The sequence below is a fragment of the Pseudonaja textilis genome, chromosome 10 (assembly GCF_049901715.1).
Source record: "Pseudonaja textilis isolate UNSWEBS1 chromosome 10, rPseTex1.2, whole genome shotgun sequence".
Lineage (NCBI taxonomy): Eukaryota > Metazoa > Chordata > Lepidosauria > Squamata > Elapidae > Pseudonaja > Pseudonaja textilis.
Window position 1 is genome coordinate 18887387 of NC_141999.1, and position 16213 is coordinate 18903599.

The 16213-nt window shown below is 44.8% G+C and overlaps 1 pseudogene; it reads left to right on the forward strand.

Annotated features, from left to right (window-relative positions):
• The first annotated feature begins 4319 nt into the window (after nucleotides 1-4319).
• On the forward strand, nucleotides 4320-13660 carry LOC113448218 (NLR family CARD domain-containing protein 3-like; annotated as a pseudogene).
• The last annotated feature ends 2553 nt before the right edge of the window (nucleotides 13661-16213 follow it).

Genomic DNA, 16213 nt, shown 5'->3' on the forward strand with positions numbered 1-16213 from the left:
TCCTTTTGATAATATTTCCAGGTTTCTTCTGCTATAGGAGATGTTAAAGGGGGCTCCTTCTACTTTTGTTTCTCAAGAGTCCTGGCTGGCAACCTGGAAGAATGTATTTACTTCTCTTCAGATTTCATGGAAGATTGGGAAGTCAAGGAGACTTGACTGGAGGGAGGGTGGGTCATAGAGTAAAAGGCAGGACATTTGCACACTTTTCTTAACTAGCATACCACTCGTAAGTGCAAGAGTAACACCCTCCCCATGCTACCCACAATGACTTCTCTGACCTCCCAGCAAGCAAATGCTTCCAACGTACTGAAAGAACTTTGCTTCATTTATTCTCTCCCCACCCGCCTACTTTCTCTCTTGTTTATTTCTCAACTTGCTTTCTTCATTTTTGGACTGCTGTTCTTGCAGGCGATTGCTTTTTTTTTTTTTGAATCGATGCCCACTGGGCTCAAGATTTGATTCCCCCAGCAAAATAGAGCCAAACCCAATTATCTGCCATGCTCATCTGGAAGCAGATTCCTCCTTAGTCTCCCATGAGTTGCATCATAGGTCTTTAAATTCCCATTGATGTCAATGGTAGTTAAGACAAATCATCCCCTCCCCCCAATTGAAATCAATAGGATTTCACCAGGCCTTCTATGGCTGTTAGAAGAAAGGGGCTAAATTCACACAACACAGTGCTCCAGTAACTAAATGTGCACCTCTGTTTGCCTAAAATGCTGAGCTGGTTTGGTTCTAACTATCATCCCTTTCTCATAACTTCCTTTGTCACATGACCAATAGTCTCCTAGCTTTGTTTATCATCAAATGCTTTGGGTTGATTTAAGAAGCTGGTCAATTGTGTGAAAAAGAACCAGAGTGTAAAATTGGAAATTCTTGAAGTTGAAATCCGCAGATCTTGAAGTTGCCAACCTTGAGAAATGCTGTCTTAGAAAGACACTTCTAAGAGGCACGGGGTAAGTTTGGCTAATGTTAGTCTTGGCTGGTTTGTTGATTTGTGCGTTTATAGTTCAGCATACTGTACACATTCAGAAAAATGTGACACAATCGGTGAGTTCCAAGGCTGACAGGCTAGTGGGACATAGGACAATCATGTCAGCATCATATCTTTGCAAGTGTACATCCACAGCTGACGAAACAAAAGGACAAAAATTAGTCAAGCAGAAAATTTTTCTTCTTCTTCTTCTTCCTTTCTCACCCACAAAATGGTCATTTGGTTATCTATATATATATATTTATTAACTGTTTCCACTTTCTTCACAGCAGAAAAGGAATCTGAGTAAGTGTGCTTTTATTAGAGGCTTTCTTTATGGTGGGGAAGTGGAAGAAACCTGAATTTTCTTTCTTCCCCTCCCCCACCCCAAGTAAAATCATTATTTTTAACCCAAGATATCTTACCCTAAAGGAGATTGATCTGGGATTATTTTTTCTGAATAGCTACAAATCTTTAACTTGGGCACCATTTGTTCTCTTACTATCACACTGTGTTAAAGTAACATGCCAGAGATATTGATTTATTTACAGGTAATCCTTGCTTAAACGCCACTTGTTCAGCGACTGTTTAAATTCACAAGGGCACTAAACAAGTGGTAATTTTGACGGTCATCGTACTTACGCTCATCATAGCATTTCTACTGGTACCTGATCACAATCTGAGAGACGTTCCTTGCTGGTTTCCAACAAGCAAAGTGAATGGGGAAAATCAGCAGGAAATCACAATTTGTTGTGTTGTAGAAAAAGAAGAAAAAACATCTGAAGAAAACCCAGTTGCCTCTTGAAAAAGCACCTTTGGGAAGAATTTCCAGCCCCAATTAATATTGTTAAGCAAAGGTGATCTGTGTTAGATTTATACTGTACTTTTATTTTGTACACATCAAGGTGATGTACCTAACCCCACTAGCAAAAACAATTTAGTGAGGTGAGTTGGGCTGAGAAAGAGTGATTGGCCCAACCAGCTTTTATGTCTAAGGCAAGGCTAGAATTTACCATCTCCTGGTGATTGGCTCAAAGTCACCCAATTGGCTTTCATGCCTAAGGTGGGACTAGAAATCAGGGTTTCTGGTTTCAGTGCTTTTAACCACTACACCAAACTGCTCCTTTTGATCAGTGGTAGGATTCAATTTTTTTTTTTGTGGGCGTGGCTTGGTGGGCATGGCAGGAGAAGGATACTGTAAAATCTCCAGTATTTGCCGGTTCTCCGAACTATTCAAAATTTCCACTACCGGTTCTCCAGAACTGGTCAGAACCTGCTAAATACCATCTCTGCTTTTGATATAATAAATGTCACCATTTTAATTTGGGGTATACTGAGCAGATGACCTTGTTTCAGAATGCTGAACTGGAGGAAATGATTCTTACGGTGACATTTGTGGGCTTCTTAATATTGGTGGATTTCTCATTCCAGCAATCCTTCATCACTGACCCTCAGCTGAGATTTGCATTCAGCCCTACGGTATCTGGAAGACCCGAAGCTCCCAACACAACCTCCAGTGGCAACCCTTGTGGCTGCACTTGTCCACCTTATTAATTTTACCGTGTGCTTTCTGGGTTAGTGCACTGTGTAAGTCCAACCTAAGTCAGCTGCCACCTTACACTTGTTTGTGTGCTTCGCTAGCTACAATGCGGGGACAGTCTGCCTTGAACTCTGGGGAGCATGGATGGGAGTAGGGGGAATGCTTGAAGGGGGAAAGTGATTTAACTGCTGCATCTCTCCAAGATGATGCTTCAAGGTCAGCAGGCTGGGAGAAGAACACAACTGCATATCAACCTATACTTGAAATGGCCATTCGGAAAACATCTTGCTTTAACCTGATTGGCCGTGTGTGTGTGAGAGAGAGAGAGACTGAGAGAGACAGAGAGACAGAGAGATGAGAGAAACAGAGGCAGAGAGATAGACAGAGGGGGAGGGAGACAGAGAGAGAGAGAGAGAGACGGGAGAGAGAGAGAGACAGAGAGGTGAGAGAAACAGAGGCAGAGAGATAGACAGACAGGGGGAGGGAAACAGACAGAGAGAGAGAGACAGAGAGAGAGAGAGAGAGAGAGAGACGGGGGAGAGAGAGAGAGAGACAGAGAGACGAGAGAAACAGAGGCAGAGAGATAGACAGGGGGGGAGGGAGACAGAGAGAGAGAGAGAGAGAGAGAGAGAGAGAGAGAGAGAGAGAGAGGAGGCAGTAAAGGGAGGAAAAGGTGGAACTTAAAAGAGATTTTGACGCACAATTCTCAGTTCTGGCTATGCTTTACTGCAATACACTTGGCTTCTAATAAAATTATACCTATCTCAATAAACAGAGCCGAGGATAATTTCGATTTAGAAGTTTAAGTTTTGGCAAGTCAGACACTGGCATTAGTTTATGGTTCAGTGTATTAGTGAAGATCTAGGAAATGGATTGATACTATAATCAGCTTAAATGTGCTGTGTGAGCTCAGTTTGTACAGCACTAATAGAATAGAAATAGAAATCTTTATTGGCCAAGTGTGATTAGACACACAAGAAATTTCCCTTGGTGCAAATGCTCTTAGTGTACATAAAAGAAAAGGTACATTCATCAAGAGTCAAGATTCATAAGGTACAACACTTAATGATAGTCATAGGGTACAATAAGCAATCAAATCGTAGATCAGTGCCATGTGCAGGATCCTGTGAAGTTTGGAAAAAATCGGGTCCTGTTGCATTATTTCTCCAGATTCTGCCACAGACAGAATCTACCCTCAAAGAAGGTGTGCTTTGTCTGTTCCTGGCTACAAAAGGTTGCTCTGAGCCATACCCTGGGAACTTTTGATGTGTAGACTTGCAAAAGGTAGCTGCCCTGATAGAAAATCACTTGTGCGACACCCAGAAGGGCCAGAAGCTTTCTAGATTCTACATTCTAAGTGTAATGGAGAACATTTGCCAGGACCACAGACCTTCCAGATAGTAAGGTAAGTGGAAAGAGAAGTCGGGGGGAACCAGAGAAGCTAATTAGGAAGGGCTGCTGTTCATATTATAGTAATAAAATCTAATAATTAATGCTATTCCCGCCTTATATCTCCTCATTTGACCACCCGCCTGTTTCTTTAAGCAGAACAACAGAATTACAGAACTGGAAGGGACCTTGGAGGTCTTGTAGACCCACCTCTACTCAGGCAGGAAACCCTATACCAGTGATGGTTAACCTTTTCAGCACCGAGTGCTGAAACTGGAGCACGTGCGTGCCATACCTCCAGAACTCAGAAGAGAGCAGCTGGCCCGTTGCTCCTGCACATGGTGACCAGTGGCACTTCTGGGTTCCGTCGCATGCACGCACACTGGACAGCTGGTCTTTGCACAAAGATCGGCGGACATGCGCATGACAGGACCTGGAGGAGCAACTGGTGAGGGTGGGCGTGCTTACCGAGAGGGCTCTGTGTGCCACCTCTGTCACGTACGCCAGAGGTTCACCTTCACGGCCCTGTAACATTTCAGGCAAATGGTTGTCGAAGCTCTTCTTAAAAACCTCCAGTGTTAGAACACCCACAACTTCTGGAGAACACAACTCCTGGGAGGGCATAGATTGAAACCTGAGGATCTGAAGTACCGTTGAACACTTTGAATGTATTCTTCAGCCTTCCTTCCAGAAGTCCCCATCAAATTCTTCTTATTCATTAGTTGACACCCTCATGTTTTCTCCAGGAGCAAAAAACGAAGCCTTGAACAGGTTATGTTCTGATCTTACCTATTTCTTTCTCCTGGTCCCATTTATTTTTTTGGGGGGGCAGGGGAGGGTTGTCTAGGTTCTCTGATCTGCAACTATCTAGACAACTAGTAAATGGCAGGAAGGAAGTACCTCTTTACTGACACCTAATGATGGCCTGGATTTTGGCAGCACGGAAATGGTAGCATTTGTCTGGCCCCTGGCATTTTGTGTATTGACTGATGCAGTTCCAAAGTGAGTTTTGCATCATGGAAAAATGATCATCTTTGCCCCTAGAATGAAGTGCTGTAAACCCAATCTCCACTTCTTCTTTCTTTTCCTGTGGAAATATTGGAAAGAATGGAAGAATACTGCGAAGAACACGTTTTACCCTTCTTAGGTGCAACCAAATGGATCAACCTTTGTCCCTTAAAGAAATTAGCGGCTGTTGCTGCATGCTGGCTTTTGACCTCGTGACCCTCAGGACTTAAACTCACTGCCTTAATTGGAAAGTTCAAGAAGAAAAGGGAAAACATGGTCTTTACCAGGCTGTAGAAAATGCAACCCTGTGTGTGTGTGAGAGAGAGATTAAGGATTGTGGTGTTAGCCAAGCAGCTTTTTAAATTATTGCTCAACTTCATTGGTTCGTAAATGCTTTGTAATTGTTAGGTTGTTTATCCAATAACTCCCACTTCCTGAAATAGTTGAGCCGAAGAGATACAAGCCACTCAAGGTCATGCAACCAGTTTCCAAAATGAGCACAGATTTTGAGCCGGAGGCACCTCAGATGGCAACCTCCCTCCCTCCACACCACTCTATATTTAATTGAGTTTTGTGCTGAAACAAGATCACTGTCTCTTTTTACCGGAGCCTCTGTGCCCTGGGATGGCTGCTTAACAGATGCTTGTGCAAAAGTGATGTTTGATGCTTCCAAAGACGGAAAGAACGATTCAATTTTCAGGCCTTCATACAGCTACTAAAAGGATCCTGAAGGGAGGGAATTAGGTCAGTGAGATCAAAACATGGCAAAATAGTGCAGACTTCCACCATCCTTTAAACAGGAGCCAGTCACCACAAAGATGAGGTCTTATATCCCGGCTCCTAAATACTCCTGTTGTGGCCAGCCAGTTGCTGGCCTTTCCAGCAGCCGAATCATAGGAGGAGGAGGAGGAGGCATGAGAGTCAGGGTCAGCATCAAGGCAACCTGAGAGCTCCAAGGGGGAAGAGGGAATGGAGCTGGCAGAGATAGGGAAGAGGCAGAGCCTGGGCCGTCCGTCAGGCCTTAAATGGAGAGTCACCAACCCCCAGGTCTGGAGGTGGCTGATGAGGAAGAGGAGGAACAGCTGGGTCCAGTGCCTGACGCGCAGCTGCACAGGAGGCAGAGGAGAGGAGAGCAGTGGAAATCTATGGGCCGATCCTTGGGAAGGAAGAGCGACCGCTGCTAGCAAAGCCCCACCCTAGCTCTGGGGATAAAAGGCAGGGGGCAGAGATGAATAGATGTGGGGTTTGCTGTCATTTTATATCCCAGTGGCTTGCCCAGTCAGTGTTAGTGGGGGTGGTCTTAGAAGTTCTTTGTTTGGGCTGTTTACGCTTGGCTTGTTTGGCAATTCCTTGATTGGAATATTGTTTATTTGATTATTTGTTTGACATTAATCTTGGAGTTAACCCCATGCTCGTATGGTGCTGATTGCTGGTGGATGTTTTGATCTCTTTATTCCCTTTTTCATTTGTTGATTGTCTCTTTGTCTTGTTGATACTGCATAGTTTTGCATAGTAATGTTGTATCAAACAACTCTGAATGTTCAGAGAGCATTTGCGTTAATCCTGAACTGCAAATATTCTCCTGTATTGGTTCCTACAGAAGCTCTGACATCCTTCATCCATCCCTCTAACATCCTCCTGTTTCCAGCTCTGCAGGTGGCTGATTTTGCACATTGTTCGCATCTATTCCGGGGCTATTCAGATCAGCTCGTGCATTGGCTCGAACCATGTCCAGCTGCTTCACTGGCTTCATGGCTCTGCCCTCATCACTCAGTCAGAGTATTTCTCCTTGCTGGAGGTCAGATCCAAGAAGAATCAGGTCATTTCCATTCTGGACAGAGTCTGTCACCAGCCAGCAGCAAGCCAAATATTTCCGGAGAAGCCGAAGGAACTGGAAGAGATCTACAGCCCTGAACTTCAGCACTGGCTGCAAGAGACCGTGTTCAAGCAGAGCAAAATATAACTTTTTATAATTCCACCAGGTATAAATACGTCTCAAACGCAGTGGTGGGATTCAAACCATTTTACTACCGGTTCTGTGGGCATGGCTTGGTGGGCATGGCAGGGGAAGGATACTGTAAAATCCCCAATCTCTCCCCACTCCTGGGAGAAGGATACTGTAAAATCCCCATCCCCTCCTCACCCCACTAACCTGCTTTCTAGCTCCCTTCTCCTGTGCAGGGCAACCAAAGAAGACTCAGCCAATCAGCTGGGACTCGGGGGGAAGAGAATAAGATGGGGTTGGCGGGCCAGTCAGAGGTGGGATTTGCTGGTTGTCCTAACTATTCAAAATTTCCACTACCAGTTTTACAGAACTGGTCAGAACCTGCTGAATACCACTTCTGTTTTAATCATCATGTTCTTATCCTTGGTTTACAAAAAGCACAGGTGAAGGACTATGTCTCCCAGTTCTTCCAGAGCTCCAGACATGACATGGAAGTGATGAGCTACCTCTCAACTCACCACAGTTTAGCCAACTTTACCTGTCATTCCTCTCTACTGCTTCATGCCCTGTACAGCTCTGGCTCAATACTTCCAAGATGAGGTGAGGGGAATTCGGGCCCCCATACCTAGCACTGAGCTCTATCTGCTTATGTGTGCACCAACCTGAAGTTACCCAACCCTCCTTCTCGACAAGAAGAAGCAATGGAGTGGGATCTGAGGAGGGAGAAACGTTTGCTGCTGCAGCTTGGTCAGCTGGCCTATGCTGGCCTACTAACGGGACAGACGGTGTTCCATGCAAATGAACTACAGGAGGTCGGTTTTGATCCACAGAATCTTCCACCTGTTCCTCTGAATAGATCTTCTTCAAGGAGAGCAACGAAATCTACAGTTTTTTTCCACTTGACCGTACAGGAGTTTTTGGCTACATTATACTCAATGGTTAACTTGGACTTCAAAGCTGGGGAATTAACTTATTGATAGGATCTCTAGTGGAGTGGAAAAATTCCAGAAGATCGAGACCCCAGTAGCTTTCCGAAGCCAACAGAGGGATCTGATGGTGGGATTTTGCAATTATACCTGGCAATCTCTGAACAGACACCCACAGTGGGATAAACTGCAAATGTTTTCTAGGTTTTTCATGGGATTGTTGACCTCTGGGCTGGAAGGCAAGTTGGGAGGACTGCTTGGGAGCAGTTGGGAAGGAGACCCAGTCATGCTTTTGGCAGATTGGTTGCTGAAGTTGCTGTCCTTGATACATTGCTTAGCAGAACTGCACCAGGACGATGCGACCCAGAAGGTCATTTCCAAGATGGGTGAGGTGGATCTGTTTGAGGCGACATTGAACTGAGCTGATTGGCATATGTCCTGAGTTGCTCAAAGTCCCAGGTTGCTCCAGAATCTCAACTTAAGCTTCAGCAATATGGGCAATGGAGGACCAAAGCAATTGCAGGACCATCTCCATCGCTGCAAAACTTTGCAGTGAGTATCGGTTTGGCAGTTTGTTGCCTTTGACCTAAATAGGCAGGGATGATGAGATTGAAAGAAATCAATATCCCATTCTCAGCTCCGCAAGGGAGGCAGAATCTACTCCACACTGTAGAGACGCATTGCTTTTAAATGACTTATTAAATCCTATGCCTTTCCCATGCTGTGCCATTCCTGGGGGAAATATAGTTTGATGGATGTGCTTCAGCCTTTAAAGCTAACTCGAGAACCTCTCCTGCTCCTAAAAGCATGGCTGCTGCTAGCATGACCTTTGCAGAGAAGGAGAGACTATTCATAGTCCCTTCATTAAGTTATTCAGAATTCGGGTTACCGTATTGCCGTGATGGAGAACCTATGGCACGCATGCCACAGGGCCACACAGAGCCTCTCTAGGACACGTGAGCCGTCACTCCAGCTCAGCTCCACCACACATGCACTCACGCCTCCCACCAGCCAGCTGATTTTCAGGTCTTTGCCGCGCATGAATGGGGGGTGGAGCCCATGCTGGAGATGCATGTGCATGCACGGGGTGGAGGAGCATGGGGGGCTGCAGCCCCCAAGAGGCTGCAGGGAGGCCCAAATGGGGTGTGGGGGGGTGCGCGCACATGCGCTGGGGGCAGAGGGAGCACAGGGAGGCGCGCATGCATGCACGGGGGAGCGAGGGGAAAAGCAGGTGCATGCACAGGGGGCAGGGTGAGTGGGAGGGGTAGCGTGCGCATTGCATTATGGGTGCAGGCACGCACATGCACACACGCACTTTCAGGACGCGACAAAAAGGTTAGCCATCCCTGTTATGATATGTACAGATTAACCCTTGACCAACAAGGATATGCACAGGGAAACGTTTATAAGAGTAGTTATGAATAATTATTCAGCCACACACAGCTACACTGAATTGAGTTAAAGTTTACTTTAAGAAATAACACAGTCCAGTAAACAGTCCAGGTCATATACGTTCAACCGTCCAAAGAATATCCAATTTCAAAGTCTTCTTACCGGTTGCCTTTGTCATTTACAGTAAACAAAGATAGCACAGCATAAATACAACAGATAGCAATAGAATGTCAGAGAAACAGAATGTCAGAGAGAGCAAGCTATGGTTTCTAGCTCCCTCTTATGGCAATTTGCAACACAACCAACCAATCGGAATATTACAGTGAGTTTGTCTTAAAGCTACAAACATACATTGTTGGTTTATATATTGCCAACCCAAATAATTGTTGGAGAGATTCCAAACAATCACTGCCCTATTGCATTCTCCCCAGCTCCTATCCATAGTTTTTGACTTAACTCCAGTGTTATACTTCCACCCTAGTGGGGCTCCAATCCTTTCCTGGGAAATTCAAATCAAGAGGTCAACCCATCCCCAGAGTTTTCTTATTCTTAGCCGTCTTCTCCAAACCATGTTATACAAATCAAATACTTAAAATGGAAGGCGCACTTACTGTTCTCTTGCACCAGAGGTGTCAAACTCAAGGCCCGGGAGCCGGATTTGGCTCATTGGGTGCTTAGATCTGGCCCGTGGGGCCACCCTGGAAACAGTGAAGGATTGGCCCGCAGTGCCTCTGCCAGGGGAAACATAGCCAGGAGGGCTGCCCATGGCCCTCCCGAGCTCCGTTTCCACTGGAAGAGGGTTGCAGGAGGCTGTCTCAGCCAAAAATGGAGCCCGGAAGGGTCACGCTGCAGAGTGCTAGCAAAGCAAACCGCTAGAAAAAGTGGCATTTGATCAAATGAGGGACGTTGAGCTGGCCATGTCCAGCCTGGCCACACCCACACCGGCTCCCTGAGGTCAAACACAACCCTGATGTGGCCCTCAATGAAATCAAGTTTGACACCTCTGGCTTACACTCCTACTGCCTTCCATTTTAATGAGATTTTGTGGAGTTAAAGTTCACACGTCTTAAAGTCGCCAAGGGTGAGAAATACTATCAGTTTTGTGCCTCCTAGACCAAGACCAAGTTGTTCCTTGCTGTCTGTTTCCTCTGCCCCCTCACTTTCACTTTCACAGCCTGGTTTTGACTTTCTACTCCAGTTTCATTTCTGGTCTTTCTTTTTTTTAAAAAAAAAAAATCCCCTGCTTTATTTAAAACCTTTCATTTCCTTTATTTAAAGCAGAAGCGTCCAACTTGGGCAACTTTAAGACTTGTGGACTTTAAGTCCCAGAATTCCCCAGCCAGGTCAGGCTGGCTGGGGGGATTCTGGGACTTGAAGTCCACAAGTCTTAAAGTTGCCAAGATTGGACATTCCCTGGTTTAAAGCTTGTTTCTTTTCTATCCCTTGTCAAAGAAACTCTTTCCATAGCAACTAAGTGATACAGATTTATACATCCTCCTCAATCTAGGGTCTTCCAGATGGGTCAGGTTATATTATGGAAATCAAGGAACTGGACCCAGAGGTGGTATTCAGCAGGTTCTGGCCAGTTCTGGAGAACCGGTAGCAGACATTTTGAGTGGTCTGGGGAACCGCCGAATACCACCTCTGACTGGCCCCGCCAACCCCATCTATTCTCTGCCTCCCATTGAGTCCCAGCTGATCGGCTGGGTCTTCTTTGGTTGCCCTGCACAGGAGAACAGAGCTAGAAAGAAGGTTAGTGGGGTGAGGAGGGAATGGGATTTTACAGTATCCTTCCCCTGCCACGCCCACGAAACCACGCTCAGAGAACTGGTAGTAATTTTTTTTGAATCCGATCACTGACTGGACCCCCAGAACATATGGACTGGTTACAGCAAGGAGTTGTATGTGATGGCGGTACATTTTTAAATATCACACAAGTTCCCTTTTCTGCGCCTTTAAATCCTGATCACACTTGTCTTACAGAGAAATGTGACCTTTAAGCTACTGGGGTAGCTAAAGGCAGTGGCTGCAACTACACAAGCACGCCAGAATTGGTTAGCATTAACCTTGATATTTAACCTGTTTGATAAACTGTTGATCCCGGTGGGTTGTGCACCTTCAGGGAGTAGATTCATGCTGTAACCAAGTTAAGTCTGTTGTATTTCAGACTGCAATACAATTCTTTAGACTAGGAAGCAGCCGAAATCAAAGCAACAAATTCTAAGGCTCCACCCAGTGCGGTCTGGAAAGACTGGCGTAAGTAGAGACGCTCCTAAAACACTTTCTTTAAAATGCATGTTGGCAGGGGAACACTGGGAACTGAGCTGCCCAGGTGGCAAAAACGTGGTTTTTTTAGGGCGACTGCTGATGAAACGCTCTTTGTGCAATTAAGCTAGCTACTCTGCAGATTGAAAGTGGAAGTTGTGCATTGGTTTCCAAACATTTCGTTACCAAGCTAGGTAACATCTTCAGTGGAATTTAGGGGATAACAGATAATAATAACAATAACAACAACAGATAATCAGAGTTGGAAGGGACCTTGTAGATCATCTAGTCCAACCCCCCCGCCCAAGCGGAAGATCCTACACCATTTCTGACAAATGGCAGTCCAACCTCTTCTTGAAGGTCTCAAGTGATGGCGCTCCCACAACTTCCAAGGGCAAGCTGTTCCATTGGTTGATTGTTCTCACTGTCAGAAAGTTCCTCCTTATTTCCAGGTTGAATTTCTCCTTGATTAGTTTCCATCCATTATTCCTTGTCTGGCCTTCGGATGCTTTAGAAAATAGCTTGACCCCTTTCCTCTCTGTGGCAGCCCCTCAAATATTGGAAGACTGCTATCATGTCTCCCCTGGTCCTTCTCTTCACTAGACTAGCCAGGCCCAGTTCCTGTAATCGTCAGGATGTCAGTGTTCTTCTGAAGGGACGCGGTGATCAGAAATCCTCGGCTGGGTCTTCTTTTGTTGCCCTGAACAGGAGAACGGAGCTGGAAAGCAGGTTAGTGGGGTGGGGTGGGGAAGGAATGAAGATTTTACAGTATCCTTCCCCTGCCATGCCCACCAAACCACGCCCACAGAACTAATAGTAAACAAAAAATTTTTGAAACCCACCACTACCAAAACCTCTCTCTTTTTGTCCATCTCAGAGAAAAGAAGGATTTTCATAAGCCCTTTTTTTTTTTCTGACATTTCTGGAACATTTAAAGAGCATATACTACACCTTTTTTTTTGGCCTAAAAAAGCCACCCCCTCCAAATATCTGCCATTACCAATAAAACAAATCTATTGAATAAAACGTGAAGACTGTAAGACTTTGGGTAGACCTAAAGCAAGCGTCAGTCTTCCTAATGGAGATCTGTTCAGTGGCAGCCACTACCAGTGTGGGCTTCTCAGCAAAAGTTTGGACTCTCTAAATGCCACACGCACCCACGAGTTCCATCTTTGCGTGATACGGGAGGTGGGTGAGGGAAGAAGAATTGCCAGCAGGATTTCCCGAAGAAGAAAAACAAACAAACCATGATTTTACGCTCAAATCAGATTGTATGTGCTACCTCAAAAAAACCCCTCCGCAATAAATTTGTTTTAAAGCAAATTACTAGAATTGCCAAGGGGTGTGTGTGTTCCTCCCAGGATTCTGCACTCGAAAGCAGATTCTATGCCAAAAGAAAGAAAAGAAAAGAAAACCAGACAGCCAAAATACACAATCCGTTTTCAAATTAAACGATTGCTGCCTGTTGAATGCATACGCTATAATGCCATCTGCAGAAAAACGTAAGCTTCCTTCAATTTTAAAATAAAACTGAAAATAAAACTTCCTCCTGGAGGGAGGGAGAAGGATCTCTCTGGAGTGTGCGTGTGTAGAAGGAAGAAGAAGAAGAAGAGGAGGAGGAAGAGGAGGAGGAGGAGGAAGAAGAGGAGGAGGGGAGGGGGAGGGGCAAGGGGAAGAGGAGGAAGAAGAATTAAAAGAAGAAGAGGAGGAGGAAGAGAAGGAAGAGGGGAAGGGCAGGGGAAGAGGAGGAGGAAGAAGAAGAGGAGGGGGAAGAGGAAGAGGAGGAAGAGGGGAGGGGCAGGGGAGGAGGAGGAGGAAGAAGAAGAAGAAGAGGGGGAAGAGGAGGAGGAAGAAGAGAAGGGGGAGGAGGAGGAGGAAGAAGAAGAAGAGGAGGGGGAAGAGGAGGAAGAAGAGGAGGGGGAGGAGGGGGGGGAAGAGGAAGAAGAATCTGAGGAGGAGGAGGAAAGAGGGAGGGAAAGAAAGAGAGAGGGAGGAGGAGGAGCAGGAGAGAGAGATAGACAGAGACACAAGTTCTCCCCCCACCTTCTATACATTTGTTCTCCCCCCCCGCCCCTTCTATACATTTCTTCCTTTGTTAGCATTTGACCCTCCCCCTTTCTCTAGCTACGCCCCTACTCCAGTCTTATGCTTTACGCTTCGAGATCTCTTGCCCTGGAAAGAGCCGGGAAAGCCCACGCGTGACCAGTGACCAGATTGCCTAAAGGTGGAGACAGTGCGAGGTTTCTTCCCCCACCCCCCCCACCACCTTCGGCCCCGTTATCCCCGGCAAGGGGATTGGAAGAGCCCTTCCCGTCCCGATCAGTCTGCAAGCTTTCTCGCGGGGGAGTGGGGGGGAAGCAAACAACCTCGTCCCGATGCGCGAAAGATCTCCAAACTGGCTTAAGCTGCAGGCCATGCATCGCATGAAGTTTTGGTTGGGGATCATGGGAGCTGTAGTTCAACTGATCTTAGAAACCGCGCTATAAAGATATGTAGGGGGGAGAATGAGATGAGGATTTTAGCTTTGGGAAAAAGAAAAAAAACATTGCCGATTCTCAGGACTGTAACTTGGGCAGCTTCTGAGTTTTTTGGTTAAGTCAACTGAATATAACAGAATAACTGAATTGGAAGGGACCTTGGAGGTCTTCTAGTCTAACCACCTGCTCAGGCAGGAAATCCTATACCATTCTAGATGAATGCTTGTCCAATCTCTTCGTTGGCCTTCTCAGTAAATAACAGCCCTAGAAAGGAGAAGTGCTGGGTTTTCAACAATCAGTTTACAACTGGTTTTAGTCATCTTTATTCTTTATACTTAATTTCACAGAACGTGACTATGACACTATTAAATCTAGAGTAGGCTAAAGATACACCTCGAATGTTATTAACTTCTCTCTCTTAATAAAAAAAAAAAAAGAAGAATGATCTCCAGAAGCCATCTGGAAGTGTATGAAAAATACAAACGTGATTTTTGAGTTTTGCGTGATACGCCTCCCTGGGTATGAAACCTGTATACTGTGTTGACCTTCTCAATCAAAAGCTAGACCAGTGTTTTTCAAACCTGGCAACTTTTAAGAGTTTAAGGACTTCTTTTTTTTTTCCAAATAATTTTTTTTATTTTTATTTCTTTAAAAACATCTTTAGGTAAACTGTGTGATTCCAGGCTTTTAACATGTTAAATCAAACAAGACCATAATCACAAATACAGCTTTCTTATCTAATTTTGCATCGTTATCTATTACCAATTTTCCTTTTTTATATTTCCATACGTTGAGAGTTTAAGGACTTGGAGTTCAACTCTCCAAAGTTCCCCACCCGAAGTCTTAAGACAAGCATCTGTAGAGAATTCTCAGTCATCCAGGTCAGGATTGTCCGAAAGGTGGTTTTCCAGAAGGCAACTGGACTTTCTGATTTGTTTTTCTTTTGAAGACATTTCACTTCTCATCCAAAAAGCTTCCTCAACTCTGACAGGATAATGGGGAATGGAAGGATTTATATTCCTTGCAGACAGCTGGTCATTTGCATCCTTTCAGAGGGTCACTTAAGCACTCTGAAGTTTATCTGTGTCCTCAGAGTCACATGAATAAGGATGGATGCAGGTTACCAGCTGTCTGCAAGGAACATATTCCCTACTATCCTGTCAGAACTGAAGAAGCTTCTTGGATGAGAAGCGAAACATCTTCAAAAGAAAAAAACAAAGTTTAGTTGCCTCCTGAAAAAGCACCTTTGGGACAAACGGTTTGGGACCGTGCAAAATGCAAACAAGGTTAAAATCTTAAGTTAACCACACTGGGTTAATGCACCCACTAACCTTTTTCAACGTGTTGTATGAACCTGGCCAGTCTCTTTTCAAACAGCCTGCATGTACCTGTGTTCAACTCTGTTAAAATGCAACCACGTTTTTTTTTCTAAAGAATGAGCAGTGATTTTCTGAACGCGGTGTAAATTCTATGCCAAATATTTTGCCTAATATATCTTATCTACTTATAATGATAGTCCCTTTCAGAGTAAATGCAGGGAAGAGAAAGAGTGCAAGAAATAGTGCAGTATTATCAACGCTGACTGGTAGCAGCTTCTCGGGATTTGAAGCAGAAAGCTTTCCTCACTCAAATCAATCCTTTTTGAAGATAACATTTTGGAAGTTAAAAAAGGCTCTGTTTTTGGAAAAGTATAGGTAGACCTCACTTACAAACACAATTGAACCCCAAATGGATGTTGCCGAGGGAGAAATTTGTTAAAAGTGACTTTTGCCCCCATTTTATGACTTGGCTCGCCCCATTTGTTAAGTGAATCAGTGCAGGTCTTCAATTAGTAACACGGTCGTTAAGTGAATCTGGCTTCCCCATTGACTATTGCTTATCAGAAGGTCACAAAAAGGGATGACTCTGGGACACTGCAACCATCATAAGTTTGAGTCAGTTGTCAAGCATCCAAATGAAAATCACATGACCATGGGGATGGGTACTATGGTTGTAAGTGTGAAAAAGTCACTTTTTTTCCAGTGCCTTTGTAACTTCAGTCACTAAATGAACTGTCGCAAATCAAGAACTACCTAAGTTGTTTCAATTTCCTAATGTTCTTTATTTGTTTTGGAGGTTTATTTGATGGTTAGAGTCTTCTGTTGTGTGTTTCCTGTGGAAGGGAAGGCAGGAAAATGACGTGTAGATTAATTGATAAGACTTTTGTCCAAAAACAAAAAAAACCCCACCATTTTTTTTTCAAACCTATTGAAAACAGGTTTGAAGAAGTAGTTTTCTTCGTTCAGAGTTTTGCTAATT